Source organism: Haematobia irritans, chromosome 1 (genome assembly GCF_050003625.1).
Source record: "Haematobia irritans isolate KBUSLIRL chromosome 1, ASM5000362v1, whole genome shotgun sequence".
Lineage (NCBI taxonomy): Eukaryota > Metazoa > Arthropoda > Insecta > Diptera > Muscidae > Haematobia > Haematobia irritans.
Genome location: NC_134397.1, coordinates 178,874,238 through 178,887,916, shown reverse-complemented (window position 1 = coordinate 178,887,916; position 13,679 = coordinate 178,874,238). Strand labels below are relative to the sequence as shown.

Genomic DNA, 13,679 nt, shown 5'->3' with positions numbered 1-13,679 from the left:
AATGTTTCATATTTTAGACCCATTTTCAATGGGATTTTCCTCCAATTGACTCGGTACATTCCACAGAGAACGTATTTAATATAAAATTTAAGTATGTCAATTTTGATCTACACCCAGAAAAAAGTGCCTTCGAAACTAAAGGAAAAAATTTTCATCAATATAGTTTATCCATTTTATTTCCATTAAGGTAAATTTTTGTGAAAAATAATAAAATTTACTCGTTTCAGTAAAAAAATCCTAAACTGTAAGCAGTTAGGAATAGTTCATTAACTAGAATAAGGCATGGAATTTTACTCATACTATTTTCTTCGCTGGGTATAAGAATTTACTACTGAAAAAGAAAATTTTATTCACCGATAACAAAGCATTCGTAAAAATAAACAAAAACCGAACTAAAACCAAGTTTCTTAAAAATTAGTAAAATTTCTTATAAAATGATAATTGCGACTTCCTTTATAATAGAAAGTTTTTCATACATACGAACAACACTTGGCATAGAAAAATATTTTAGTTCATTCGTACTAAGAAGTATGCAATCCTTTCAAAACTTAAGGAAACACACTTGTTAGAATATAGGAAATTTTCCTAAATTTCTATTGTCTACCTGTAATCGATACCTGTCATCGTAATCGATGTGTTTGCGCGTGGGTGTAATCGATATATTTGCGCGTCGGTTGTTTTTTTAGTTGGAATCGCGTTGTTTTGGTATACGGAGAGATTGTTAAAAAATAATATGGTAAAATAATATAATAAATAAAAAATAAAATATATAAAATATTTGTTATTTTAAATTAGTGGGAAAAATTTTCGTTTTTTTAAATAAATCTATCAATGTTCGTGATAGTGTATAAAGAAAGAAAACACCAGCAGAATAACAACCCTTTCATTTGTCTTCATTTTGGAATCTTCAATTATCAGGTAATATTCAGTGACGCTAACCTTTTGCAACAAAAATGTTTTATGATTTTTTTTATATTTGTAGGTATTGAAATTGTAAAAGGAGGACAAAATCGTTAGGCAGCAACTTATTAAAAGTGAAAAGTACAAGAAGAAGAAAAAGTGCGTTTTACAGTTGATAATATCACACGGAAATTGGAAATAGTGGAATAATAAACTAATATTTCAAAGAGATTCGATGCTGTTGATTCTTAATAAATATATTCAATATATTAATAAAACATGTCTTTTATTGAAGATAAAATTGCTTATAGAAATAAATAAAATTGTATTTAAAAACGAAGGTAAGCAGTTCTAATTATGAAGTAAAAGTTTTACCACAAATGTGTAAGATTTGTCGAAATGAATGAAAAAATTTCAATAAAATCATTCCATATATGAATTCAAATTAGTTAAATTTTTTCATTCTGTAGTATAGTGGTATATAAATATAGGAAAATGTTAACTAATATATGGAATGCATTATTCCTAATTTCTACGAAAATCACATCGTTCAAACAAATAAAAATGTCTTTGGCGCTATACGAAGTTCAACTTTCTTCACAATGAGTTCATTTTAACTTAAAGAAGGGGTCACTTTTTTCTGGGTGTAATTTGGTTCAGATCTACATAAAGCCTCCATATATTTATTCTTCCGGTTCATGCAAATATGGCCAAAGTACCCACATTTTACACACAATTCAAAGTACCCACATCTTACACACAATGATGATTTCCCCATACCTTAGTCATATCCTGCGCACTGTAATGCCAGACTTTCCACAGAACGGTTGAGTTTTAAATAAGGCTCCGACTTGTGGAAATATCGCCCGGCATGGCCAAATAATATATCACAACCCACAATTGACCCCATATCTTGGTGAGATCTACTAACCAATCTCCTTGTAAAATGCCCACTGTTAAGTAGCAAAAATTGTAAAAATTACTGAAAGTGTCTAATATCTCGAATACATATGTATCGTCTGATAAATCATAAATGCTATTTTGTACAATTGCATTAAAATTGCTCTAGCTTTATATATCCCATATTTATACCCTGCGCCACACTGTGGAACAGGGTATTATAAGTTAGTGCATATGTTTGTAACACCCAGAAGGAGACGAGATAGACACATGGTGTCTGTGGCAATAATGCTCAGGGTGGGTTCCTGAGTCGATATAACCATGTCCGTCTGTCCGTCCGTCTGTCTGTGAACACATTTTTGTGATCAAAGTCTAGGTCGCAATTTAAGTCCAATCGCCTTCAAATTTGGCACATGTTCCTAATTTGGGTCAGAATAGAACCCTATTGATTTTGGAAGAAATCGGTTCAGATTTAGATATAGCTCCCATATATATCTTTCGCCCGATATGCACTAATATGGACCCAGCAGCCAGACTTTTATACCGATTTGCTTGAAATTTTGTACAAACATAACACTATACTACTATAGTCAAGTGTGCCAAATTTGATTGAAATCGTTTCAGATTTAGATATAGCTCCCATATATATCTTTCGCCCGATATGGACTTATATGGCCCCAGAAGCCAGATATTTGGCCGAATTTGGTTGAAATTTTGCACTAGGAGTACAATTAGTAGTATAGTCAAGTGTGCAAAATTTGATTGAAATCGGTTCAGATTTAGATATAGCTCCCATATATATCTTTCGCCCGATATGGACTAATATGGTCCTAAAAGCCAGAGTTTTGGCCCAATTTGGTTGAAATTTTGCACAGAGAGTAGATTTAGCATTGTAGCTATGCGTGCCAAATTTGATTGAAATCGATTCAGATTTAGATATAGCTCCCATATATATCTTTCGCCCGATATGCACTTATATGGACCCAGAAGCCAGAGTTTTATCCCGATTAGATTGAAATTTTGCACAAGGAGTACAATTGGTAGTATAGTGATGTGTGCCAAATTTGATTGAAATCGGTTCAGATTTAGATAGATCTTCCATATATATTTTTCGCCCGATATGGACTTATATGGCCCCAGAAGCCACAGTTTTGGCCCAATTTGGTTGAAATTTTGCACTAGGAGTACAATTTGTAATATAGTCATGTGTGCCAAATTTGCTTGAAATCGATTCAGATTTAGATATAACTCCCATTTATATGTTTTTCTGATTTCGACAAAAATGGTCAAAATACCAACATTTTCCTTGTTAAATCGCCACTGCTTAGTCGAAAAGTTATAAAAATGACTGTAATTTTCCTAAACTTCTAATACATATATATTGAGCGATAAATCATATATAAACTTTTGCGAAGTTTCCTTAAAATTGCTTCAGATTTAAATGTTTCCCATATTTTTTTACTAAAATTTTGTTCCACCCTAGTGCATTAGCCAACTTAAATTTTGAGTCTAATAAAAGTCTATCAAATTCTGTCCAAATCGAGTGATATTTAAATGTATGTATTTGGGACAAACCTTTATATATAGCACCCAACACATTGACGGATGTGATATGGTATCGAAAATTTAGATCTACAAAGTGGTGCAGGGTATAATATAGTCGGCCCCGCCCGACTTTAGACTTTCTTTACTTGTTTTTAACTAACATTGTGTTTCATCCCAGGACGTTAACCGTTTTAAATTTTAATTCTAGTGATTATGTAGAAGTATAAAAAATTGTCTCCAAATCGGTTAAGATATAAATATTTGTATATGGGAATATAAACATTCATAATAAATAACTCCCAACAAATTAGAAGGAGTTGAGATGGTAACACAAATTTTGGTCTAAATAGTGGTGAAGGGTATAATATAGTCGGCCTCGCCCGACTTTAGACTTTACTTACTTGTTTTATAAATAAAGCTATTCACGTACAAACAAATGCCTGTTTAAAAATCGAAATTATAACGGATACCTCAAAGTAAAAAAAGGTTTTCTTAATTCCAAAAATACTTCAAACCAAAGATGCTAAATCCTCAAAATAAGTATTAGTCCATATTTGAAGGGTTTTTATCTTAAATCTAAATATTTAATATTTCAGTTAATTCAAGGACGATTTCTTTAAAGCAAATATGTGTTTATTTACTTTACGGGAAATTTTCCTTAGTTCAATGGCATGCAACTTTAAGGGAGGCACGCAAATTTACAAAATTTGTGTCCGAAATTTAATGGAAACAATTTTTGAAGAAAAGAAAATTTCATTATTTTAAAGAAATTTTTCCTAAATATTTTGTAAATTGTGTAATCTTTAATATCACGTAATTATTTTTTTCAGTGTACCATTTGGGCGAACATTCAATTAGGGAATAAGTAGTGCAACACCAAGGCAACATACTTTTTTTCCCAAAGAAAATCGCCATAAGTTTACATGAATTGAATTAAAATAAAGTAATTTAATTTAAGTTCTATTAATTAGTAATTTAAATTATGTTTTTATTTTATTTCATTAAAACATAAATTTTATTTTGCACAATGTAATGCTCTCTATACCCTAGATTTTAAATTTGTATTACATCAACGCTTAGACCCTAATGTGGCATGTCGTTAAATCTTCTAAGAATCCAAAGCAAACAAAAAATAAAGTCTGCCAAGTAATTTATAATACCAAAACAGCACCATTCATTCCGACACCTTTCGTGCTAGATTGTTCTACTCCAATTTTACACTTTTGTCTGTTTAAACGCCACGCCATGGAGAAGCTCCCTTTTTGAATTGCATGCAAGCGTAATTCCCTGCATTCAGTTGCATATTTGCATAGCTTATGGTATTGTATGGAACTAGCTGGTTTTCCTGGAAATCTTAAGAAATCACACACAATGATGTAGTATTTTTTGTGCTCCAATTGCTTACAGAAAACAGAAATGTAAACAATATCTACTACTAAGAAGATGTGTTTACAGTCTTTCATAAAGAAATACAATTTTAAATGGATAAAAATCAGAGAGCAAAAAAGGTCAGTAATCAAGGGATACATTGGTTAAAGAAAAGTGCAAAGCAAAGAATTGTGCTCTCTTTTTTTGAAGGAAGTCAACGGGGTGGAAGATGTTAACTATTCCCAGCAAAAAAATGGAGCACTATTTCAGCAGGATTGTAAGGGAGAAAGGCAGTACCGTTCACAAAACAACCGAAACAGCGCTGATTTTTGTGGGCGATGTCCCGATTTTGAGCAGCTTTTACATAGCGCTGATATAATTGCTCATTTTAATAGAAATATTGCTCAGAAGTGATATATAATCTTGAGTATAGCATTGTTGGCGTGAAGGAAAACAGCACTACCTTTCATGCATCTACAGGTTGGCTGATAAGTCCCCGGTCTGACACATGGATGGCGTCGCTAGTATTAAATGCATATTATTAAATGGAAAAAAGGCTTTTCGTGTTTTGATAAAATACTGTTTTCTGAAGGGAAAAAATACGGTGGAAGCAAGAACTTGGCTTGATAATGAGTTTCCGGACTCTGCCCCAGGGAAATCAACAATAATTGATTGATATGCAAAATTCAAGCGTGGTGAAATGAGCACGGATGACAGTGTGGAGTGGACGCCCGGAGTGGACGCCCGAAAGAGGTGGTTACCGACGAAAACATCAAAAATATCCACAAATGATTTTGAATGACCGTAAAATAAAGTTGATCGAGATAGCAGAGGCCTTAAAGATATCAAAGGAACGTGTTGGTCATATCATTCATCAATATTTGGATATGCGGAAGCTCTCTGCAAAATGGGTGCCGCGCGAGCTCACATTTGTCCAAAAACAACAACGTGTTGATGATTCTGAGCGGTGTTTGCAGCTGTTAACTCGTAATACACCCGAGTTTTTCCGTCGATATGTGACAATGGATGAAACATGGCTCCATCACTACACTCCTGAGTCCAATCGACAGTCGGCTGAGTGGACAGCGACCGCTGAACCGTCTCCGAAGCCTGGAAAGGCTCAAAAGTCCGCTGGCAAAGTGATGGCCTCTGTTTTTTTTGGGATGCGCATGAAATAATTTTTATCGATTATCTTGAGAAAGGAAAAACCATCAACAGTGACTATTATATGGCGTTATTGGAGCGTTTGAAGGTCGAAATCGCGGCAAAATGGCCCCATATGAAGAAGAAAAAAGTGTTGTTCCACCAAGACAACGCACCTTTCCAGAAGTCATTGAGAACGATGGCAAAAATTCATGAATTGGGCTTCGAATTGCTTCCCCACCCACCGTATTCTTCAGATCTGGCCCCCAGCGACTTTTTCTTGTTCTCAGACCTCAAAAGGATGCTCGCAGGGAAAAAATTTGGCTGCAATGAAGAGGTGATCGCCGAATCTGAGGCCTATTTTGAGGCAAAACCGAAGGAGTACTACCAAAATGGTATCAAAAAATTGAAAGGTCGTTATAATCGTTGTATCGCTCTTGAAGAGAAATATGTTGAATAATAAAAACGAATTTTGACAAAAAAAGCGTTTTTCTTTGTTAGACCGGGGACTTATCAGCCAACCTTTTATACTGCATGAATTGTTTGCAATAACGTAAACGAATGATTATAAACTAGTTTGATTACTCGTTTATGTTATTGCCACCGATTTATGCAGTGTGGATGCACTGCCTATTTTATTGTATACCAAAAAGCGCAACTAAACTCTTACTGTATTTTTTGCTGGGTTACTGCTGAAGTATTTTGTGCTGGGATTTTTTGCTGGGTTCTAGCCTATGAAATGGAGTGAACTTTTTACCGAAGTGTAAATTCATTGGACTAAAGCCTTTTTCTTGGACTAAATTTTTTTTAACGATTTTGCATTCTACACAGAAGAAAAATTTCCGTAGTTAAACTAACGCTAAATTTAACTTATTTTTATTGGAAAAAAATTATTTGCCTGTATTTAAATTGTATTATTTTTATCGAAATTTTCCACAGCTTAATGAAATCTTACTTTTTTTTAAGTATGTCTCAAAAATTTTATGAACTAAACGTCAGTATAAAGTTCAATGACCGTACACATAAGTTCGATATGAACTAAAACAAATGGAAATTTTCGTACTATTCCCAAAAATAGTACGAATGAAGTACTGTATGGTTAAAATGGTCATGATTTGGCGCCAATGATTTTCTTCTTTACTTTTAGTTAATTTTTTCTTTTATGAAATGATGTAATTTCGTGAACTGCAATTACGAGGGCAGTTCGGAAACTTCTTAGCCTAGCACAAAAAGCGCGGTATAAACAGAAAAAAGTTAAGTGTTTTGAAAACTTCTATCTCTGTTATGAACACATATTAAAGTTTGTTTCGATCTGGCAACTCCTTCAGGTGTTCAAAAAAGACGCATCCGCAATTTTTTACAATGGAAAAATTACAAATGCGTGCTGTCATTAAATATTTACATAACAAAGGTCTATCGGTCTATCTATCTTTCACCTAACATGTATTAGGTGAAAGTGCTCCTTCATATGCAACAGTACAAAAATTGGGTTCCTGACTTTAAACGTGGTCGTACAAGCATTGAAGATGAACCGCGTAGTGGACGTCCAAAAACAGCAACAACAACAGAAATTGTACCCAAGGTGCATGATATGGTATTAAATGATCAACGAATAGAAGTGCGCGAAATTGCTAATATCATGGGCATCTCAAATGACCGAGTCCATTTAATTTTGCATGAAGAACTACAGATGAAAAAGCTTTCTGCAAGATGGGTGTCGCATTTGTTAAGAGTCAATCAAAAACGCATAAGAATGAACATTTGTCAAGCTTGTTTGGATCGTTTCAAGCGAAATAAAATGGATTTTAAGCGTCGTTTCATAACTGTTGATGAGACATAGATCCACCACTATACTCCAGAGACAAAAGAACAATTCAAACAATGGACTGAAGCTGGAGGAAGTGGCCCAAAGAAGGCAAAAACAATTCAATCGGCTGGTAAGGTTACGGCAACGGTTTTTTGGGACTTCAATGGTATTTTATTGATTGACTATCTGCAAAAGGGTAAAACTTTAAATTCAGACTACTATTGCAACCTTTTGGATCAATTAAATATACAAATTCGAGAAAAACGTCCTGGCTTACAACACCAAAAAACAATAATTTTTCATCAAGACAACGCACCAGCGCACAAGAGTGTTTTAACAATGGCTAAAATCAACGAATTAAAATACGAGTTGCTTGACCACCCACCTTATTCTCCTGATTTAGCTCCCAGTGACTTTTACTTGTTTTACCTCAAATGAAGATGCAATTACAGTTGTAAACCACTATTTTGAAGACCTTGAGGAAAACTATTTTAATCAAAGGGATAGAATTGCTAGAAAAGCGTTGGACTAAGTGTATTGAAGTTTCAGGAGATTTTATTGAAAAATAAATATTTTTGAAAAACTAACTATTCTCTTTCATTGATAGGCTAAGAAATTCCCGAACCGCCCTCGTAAAAAGTACAACAGGGCATTAAAATTTCCTGGTTTTAACAACGCTTTGTGGAAATCTCAAAATGTGAAGTAAAATTTAATTCAATTTTCGTGCGTGGTAGTTCATTCTTCCTTTGTTTCGGTGTAGGAAATTTAAGTAGTGATACATCGATCTATTAGTAAACTCTTTTTGGCACTCAAAACACTGTAAAATGACTTTATCTGACCCCATTTACCTTACACGTACACGCAAGTACCTAACAAATGGCATAAAATCATGGAATCCTATTAGCGATACATTATAAAAACAAAATTCCATTACATTCTACTAACAAATAAGCCACCAACAAATCTTCAACATTTGCAATTTCATTTTCTATTGTCCCAAATTCAGTTGGTTTGATGGACAGACGATAGTAGGTGCTGTTATTTGCATTGCTACCACTCAAATGGGCCAACAAAATGCCTTGCCAATAGTTTTTTCTCCGCGTTTTCACTTCAATTCGTACAACTTCCAATTGCATTTACTTTTCATTTCATTGGACTTGTAGAGAAAAAAAACTTTAGTGATTATGATATTAAAGTAAACAGATCAAATATTACTAAAATTGGTATTTACAATTAAAAAGGTGATTGAAGATGAAAATGTAGTCAATTAAAATATTAACTGATACAATTAATTTAAATTTGTAGTTTTTATACCCTTCACCACTACTGTGGTACAGGGTATAATTTTTGAATTAAAATACTATTATTCTCAATTAAAATTTTAATTAAATGAAAAAAAAAAAAATATTTTCAAATAAAAATATATTTGAACATTTTTTTGGAAATAATTACTTTCTATTTACTTACTACTCTCAAAAAAAAGTTTACTTGGATCCAAAGATTTTGACCTTCCTTTAATGATTTTGGTATTGATTCCGAGCCAAAGATGCTGCTTCTTTAAAATAAAGACATTTTTAGAGACCTCCCTAGCTTTAAATCTAGGATCGATAAAATTAAAATTGTATACAGATTTCATTCATTGAATTTTTATTCTCTGTTTGCTATATATTAATAAAGGCAACAGGTTGACTGATAAGTCCCCGGTCTGACAAATAGATGGCGTCGCTAGTATTAAATGCATATTATTTTTATATATGTTAGTACCAACCTTCAAATGATTCGTGTCAAAATTTGACGTCTGTAAGTCAATTAGTTTGTGAGATAGAGCGTCTTTTGTGAAACAACTTTTTTTATTATGAAAAAAATGGAAAAAAAAGGAATTTCGTGTTTTGATAAAATACTGTTTTTTGAAGGGAAAAAATACGGTGGAAGCAAAAACTTGGCTTGATAATGAGTTTCCGGACTCTGCCCCCAGGGAAATCAACAATAATTGATTGGTATGCAAAATTCAAGCGTGGTGAAATGATTACGGAGGATGGTGAACGCAGTGGACGCCCGAAAGAGGTGGTTACCGACGAAAACATCAAAAAAATCCACAAAATGATTTTGAATGACCGTAAAATGAAGTTGATCGAGATAGCAGAGGCCTTAAAGATATCAAAGGAACGTGTTGGTCATATCATTCATCAATATTTGGATATGCCGAAGCTCTGTGCAAAATGGGTGCTGCGCGAGCTCACATTTGACCAAAAACAACAACGTGTTGATGATTCTGAGCGGTGTTTGCAGCTGTTAACTCGTAATACACCCGAGTTTTTCTGTCGATATGTGACAATGGATGAAACATGGCTCCATCACTACACTCCTGAATCCAATCGACAGTCGGCTGAGTGGACAGCGACCGGTGAACCGTCTCCGAAGCGTGGAAAGACTCAAAAGTCCGCCGGCAAAGTAATGGCCTCTGTTTTTTGGGATGCACATGGAATAATTTTTATCGATTATCTTGAGAAGGGAAAAACCATCAACAGTGACTATTATATGGCGTTTTTGGAGCGTTTGAAGGTCGAAATCGTGGCAAAACGGCCCCATATGAAGAAGAACAAGTATATACAGCAGTAAGTTCGGCCGGGCCGAATCTTAAATACCCACCACCATGAACCAAATATTAGGGTTTCCTTTGAAATTTCAGGAGGGCTTGAGGACTTGAGGACACTTCCCGAAGATAAATTTAGAGATTTCACCTATGACGACTATATCAGATTCTGGATTTATAAGAACCATTTTTGTTTGAGTTTTAGAGGAATCATTAACATCTCTTGTAAGTGTGCAAGAAAATTATGAAATAACGTCTTGATTTGAAATCTTAAATCTGTAGAAGTAAAACCTGGAAATTTTACATTGAGTTTCAAGCAATTTTCATGATCAGTGCGCCTTCTACACCCTCAAGAAGTGAAGTCGGTCTATATGGAGGCATTACCAAATGGACCGATAAAAACTTAATCCGATACACGTTTTTGTGAGCCTAAAATACCAGAATATTTACAATTTCAGGCATATCAGATAAAAACTACGGTTTCTAGAAACCCAAGGAGTTAAATCGGGAGATCGTTCTTATGGGGGCTATACTAAAATATGGACCGATACTCACCATTTTCGGCACACCTCTTTGTGACCCGAAAATACCTCTAGATTTCCAATTTCAGGCAAATAGGATAAAAACTTCGGATTCTAGAAGCCCAAGAAGTGAAATTGGGAAATCGATCTATATGGGGGCTATACCAAAATATGGACCGATACTCACCATTTTCGGCACAACTCTTTATGGTCCTAAAATACCTCTAGATTTCCAATTTCAGACAAATTGGATAAAAACTACGGTTTCTATAAGCCCAAGACCCCAAATCGGGAGATCGGTCTATATGGGGGCTATACCAAAATATGGACCGATACTCACAATTTTTGGCACACGTATTTGTGGTCCTACAATACCTCTATATTTCCAATTTCAGGTAAATTTAATAAAAACTGCAGTTTCTTTAAGCCCAAGAAGTAAAATCGGGAGATCGGTCTATATGGGGGCTATACCAAAACGTGGACCGATACTCACCATTTTTGGCACACCTCTTTATGGTCATAAAATACCTCCAGATTTCAAATTTCAGGCAAATTGAATAAAAACTACGATTTCTATAAGCCCAAGGCCCCAAATCGGGAGGTCGGTTTATATGGGGACTATATCAAAACCTGGACCGATATAGCCCATCTTCGAACTTGACCTGCCTGCAGACAAAAGACGAGCTTGTGCAAAATTTCAGCACGATGGCTTCATTATTGAAGACTGTAGCGTGATTACAACAGACAGACAGACAGACAGACGGACAGACGGACATCGTTATATCGTCTTAGAATTTCTCCCTGATCAAGAATATATATACTTTATATAGTCGGAAATCGATATTTCGATGTGTTACAAACGGAATGACAAACTTATTATACCCCCGTCACCATTCTATGGTGGTGGGTATAAAAAAGTGTGGTTCCACCAAGACAACGCACCGTGCCACAAGTCATTGAGAACGATGGCAAAAATTCATGAATTGGGCTTCGAATTGCTTCCCCACCCACCGTATTCTCCAGATCTGGCCCCCAGCGACTTTTTCTTGTTCTCAGACCTCAAAAGGATGCTCGCAGGGGAAAGGTTAGGTTAGATTAGGTTAGGTGGCAGCCCGATGTATCAGGCTCACGTAGACTATTCAGTCCATTGTGATACCACATTGGTGAACTTCTCTCTTATCACTGAGTGCTGCCCGATTCCATGTTAAGCTCAATGACAAGGGACCTCCTTTATAGCCGAGTCCGAACGGCATTCCACATTGCAGTGAAACCACTTAGAGAAGCTTTGAAACCCTCAGAAATGTCACCAGCATTACTGAGGTGGGATAATCCACCGCTGAAAAACTTTTTGGTGTTCGGTCGAACCAGGAATCGAACCCACGACCTTGTGTATGCAAGGGGGGCATGCTAACCATTGCACCACGATGGCTCCCTCGCAGGGGAAAAATTTGGCTGCAATGAAGAGGCTGATGCCTATTTTGAGGAAAAACCGAAGGAGTACTACCAAAATGGTATCAACAAATTGGAAGGTCGTTATAATCATTGATCGCTCTTGAAGGCAACTATGTTAAATAATAAAAACGAATTTTGACAAAAAAAAAGTGTTTTTTTTTTGTTAGACCGGGGACTTATCAGCCAACTTGTTATACCCTCCATTATGGGATGGGAATATACTAACTATGTCATTCAGTTTGTAACACATCGACATATTGGTCTCAGATCCCATGACAAAGTGAAACCTATATTTCAGTAAAGCCGATTTAATTCAATTTTAGTTCATGGAAATATTACGTTTTAAGAAAGTTTCCATGACTTTAATATTTTTTTGCGTATTTTAGTTCAATTAACTAAAACAGAGGAAAAGAATATACACAAATGAAGCATAATTAACGAAATTCGTGGCTCCCACAAATTAGTTCAGATTCGTAAAATTCAGATTTTCGTAAAAGTTGTAAATTTTACCAATAAAGCACGTACACTGAAAACAATATTGTCGTGAGGCCAAAGGTTCCATGCCCTTAAAATGCGAATGCAAATTTTGCTTAGCATAGAAGACGCTTAAAAATGGGTATCATAACATTAAAGATTTTTTTTTGGGGCTAAAGCCAACTTAACTTTCATAATTCAGAAAAGGTCTTTAAAATTATTTAAAATGTCTTTAAATTTGCTGTCTTTTTGTATCTTGAGTACAAGCAAAAAATCGTTCAAAAAATAGGAAATGTTTTTCAATACTTTATTTTAAAGACGTTTTTCTACTTGAAAGATAGCATAATTTCTACTGGAAGTCGAGTTTGAATTTGGAAAATAAAATTGTCGTTAACGACTGAAAAAACGAAAAATTAAAATTTGCTTCCTAGAATCAAGTACACAAAACCCAAATTTAAATGAGAGATGTGTCTAAAAAGTATCCTTACTTTAATTCTCTGCTTCTTTGGCTCAGACACAATACCAAAATTGTTAAAGTAAAGACAAATTCTTTGAAACCGTGCATGCTGTTTTTCAGTGTATCATGTACCTCGTATGGCACTAAAGACATTTTTGCAATTTTTAACTGCAATTTTTCCTTCATATTACAAAATTTTCTTTAATAAGTGAAAAATAATAATTTTGTCTAATAAATTTTCTTGAATTTTGTCGAAAATTATTTACTTATTTTTGTAAAATCGGCGTGACATACACTGAAAAAAAAAACATATTGTCGAGAGGTCAAAGATTTCATGACTTTCGACTTAGCATAGAATATGCATTTCTCTAATATAAAGTTTTTTTTCCTTGTCCTAAAGCCAAAAAACTTTTCAATGAAGTCATATTATCCTTATAATTAAGTGTTTTGACTTAAAAATGGGTATCATAATATGAAAGAAAAAATTTATAGGCTAAGGTCAACTTGACTTAAATAATT

The 13,679-nt window shown here is 34.5% G+C and overlaps 1 protein-coding gene across 1 annotated transcript in view; it reads right to left on the bottom strand.

Annotated features, from left to right (window-relative positions):
• Positions 1–13,679, bottom strand: part of cdi (serine/threonine kinase) — a 542,544-nt gene that overhangs the window by 72,056 nt on the left and 456,809 nt on the right. The window lies entirely within an intron of this gene.